Source organism: Gekko japonicus, unplaced genomic scaffold, assembly GCF_001447785.1.
Source record: "Gekko japonicus isolate JY-2015 unplaced genomic scaffold, Gekko_japonicus_V1.1 scaffold2873, whole genome shotgun sequence".
NCBI classification, from domain to species: Eukaryota; Metazoa; Chordata; class Lepidosauria; order Squamata; family Gekkonidae; genus Gekko; species Gekko japonicus.
This window is the reverse complement of record NW_015170976.1, coordinates 127,936-130,629: the sequence shown is the minus strand read 5'-3', so window position 1 is coordinate 130,629 and position 2,694 is coordinate 127,936.

Sequence of the window (2,694 nt, the reverse complement as noted above, 5' to 3'; positions counted from 1 at the left end):
TTCCGATCTTTCCGCGCGGGGAGCTCAGCTGGGAGACGCTGGTGCGAGGAGTCGGCTGCCTGTAGTTATATTATAGCTGCCCGTGCTGCGTGCTGATTGGCCGGGGCCGGGCGAGCTCGCCTTCTGATGCATTTAACCCTCCACAAGGCGCAAAAAAAAAAAAAAAAAAAACCCTTGGAAAAGCTCTCTCTCGCTCGCTCGCTCTCGCCTTGTACCTGAAGGGCTTAAAAATGAAAGGAGCGCGGAGTGCACTTTCTTGGGATAACATCAATGACGTCCTGTCCCCCCCCCTCCACACACACTCTTGTTAAACTTTCTTGGCAGAATGAGACATTTATCAGCAAGGGTAACAGATGCTAGTGTGGGATAGAGATGTATCTCGAAAGAAAGAGTAGACAGACAGACAGACAGACGTATTATTTCAAGGTGTGTTGCTACTGCCTACTTCTTTCTTTCTTTCTTTCTTTCTTTCTTTCTTTCTTTCTTTCTTTCTTTCTTTCTTGGTGTCTTGACTACTGTACTCTCTCTCTTTTTAGGTGTCTTGCTACAATGCTACCATTCAGCCTCCGGAGGGTTGGAAATAGTCCCACCAGGAACAACCCCACAGATTTAAGTTTTCAGCAACCAGTAAGGACAAGGCTCCTAGAAGCCCCAAAGATACTTGGCTGCGGCAGAAGAGGTTTTCATTTTCCTTTTTTTAAAAAATATGCAGGCATTTTAAAAAATTCATCATGCCTACCGAACAAAGGTGTTGCGACTTTTGGCAACTTTTTGTCAAAGCCGTGCTGTTGGTTTTTTTTTGAGCGCCAGAAAATTGAATTTGTAGACAAAGCAAGTGATACAAACTACTTTGGGGTGGGGTGAGGGAGAGAATCGGGGCATCTCAGTCTCCGCAGCTACGTGGAACGTTTCGGTGGTGACTGGGGCAGACCTGTGGGGCAAGAGTTCCTTGCTCTTCGAAAGGAAGATGCAATTGTTCTTTCAGGAATCCAGTAACGCCAAACAACTGAATAAATCAATCAAGAAGACGAAGATGTCTGCCTGCCCGCCTACTTTACCCTTCTTTCTCCTCATCTCTTTCCTCTGTCGATCTATCCACCTCTCTGCCCGTCCCTCCGTTCACTTTTTAAAAGAAGATGTTGCGAGGGAGCCATCCTGCCCGGGGAATAAGCAGGCTCTCTTCTCCAAAACCGATTCCCTTGGAAGTTAAGTCAGCCCTCTGAATCACTCCCAAGAAGTGTGTTCTGGGATTTGAAATATCCCAAAAGTCCTCCTGCATTTTACAAATAAACAAATGCATAGAATAGGGTGTGCGTTTGCGAATTAGGGCAAACCAGAACACTAGTCCCTATTTACTCCAGAGTAACCCTATGCAAGTCACCGGGATTGCTCCAGGATGAGCCAGTTGTGAGGTGCGGGCACCGACTGCTGTGTGGGTTTCTCCATCCACCCCTCAGCTCGAAGCCCTCGTTTCCCACCTGGATTTACCTGTTGATTCCAAGGGAACTCATTCCCGAGCCCATGTACTGAAGGCTCAAGGTGTAAGCCTGGCTTTGATCCGTGGTTACTTGGGATGCGTTCCTAGGAAAGTCAAAAGGGGACCTAACTGAAGTAGGGGGAACTCCGATCGCCGCCGCTTGGGCTAAACTCGCCCGCGGAGCGGGGCTTCCTAAGACGCATTTCGGATTCCCAGCTGGAAACTGGCGAGGAAAGCGGACCCGTCGCGCCCCGAGAGGCCACGCTCTCCCGAAGGTTCAAAAACGCGAGTTCCCCCCCCCCATATCGATTTATTTGTAGACGTCATTTATTTTCTATCAACCCCCACCCCCCAGTCCCGGTGCTAGAATAGGCAGGCTGGAGATGGAGTTGGGCAGGTCCCGTCCAACTTTGTCAAGAGAGACCCTCGAGGTGCGGAAACAAGAGCCGAGCGTTTGGCTCGACGGGGGCTTCGTTGGTTGGTTGATTTGTAAAGATCACCCGCGCCCCCGGCACCGATGCGCGCTCCTTCCGCGGAGACGGACCGGGGGGGGCTCTCTCGGCAGAACCGCCTCCCAAAAGGACCGGGCTCGCCTTGGGATGGGGCGTGCCAGACGACGACCGTCGCTTTCCCAGAGGCAACTTTGAGACTTGGAGCGCCTCTCTCTCTCTCTCTCTCCCTCCCTCCCTCTCCTCTGTATATATAAAAAGAAAGAAAAGACCGGGCTCGATCCGCCGGCTTGCGCGAAGCTGCGGACGTTGCGCTCCGCAGGAAGGAGAAGGAAGCGCCCGCCCGCCCCCCTCTTTTCATTATCCCGGCCATATGTACCAACCAGTGACCCAAAGATTAGCAGGAGAGGAAACGCGCCAAGGAGGAATTAATTACTACACGCGAGTAATAAAAAAAAGTGGGAGGAGGGGGCTGGAGGGGGGGAGGGAAGGAAGAAGGAAAGTTGTCACCGCCGAGGAAGTTTCGGGAGGGCCGCGCTATCAAAGAGGGGGATGAAAGAAACCAGGACTCGCCTCGGCGGGGCTGGCTCTAGTCAGTGGCACCTAAGCCGGCGGCTCCCGGGTGCGCGCCCCGAAAGGACGCGGAGGAGGAGGAGGAGGAGACCCTTGATTTACGGAGGGGGAGGAGGGGGGAGAGGGGAGGGTCGTGGGCGAGTGGGGGGGGGGAAAGGAGGCGCGGATCGGAGGCCTCTGCCGCAAGGCCCCCCC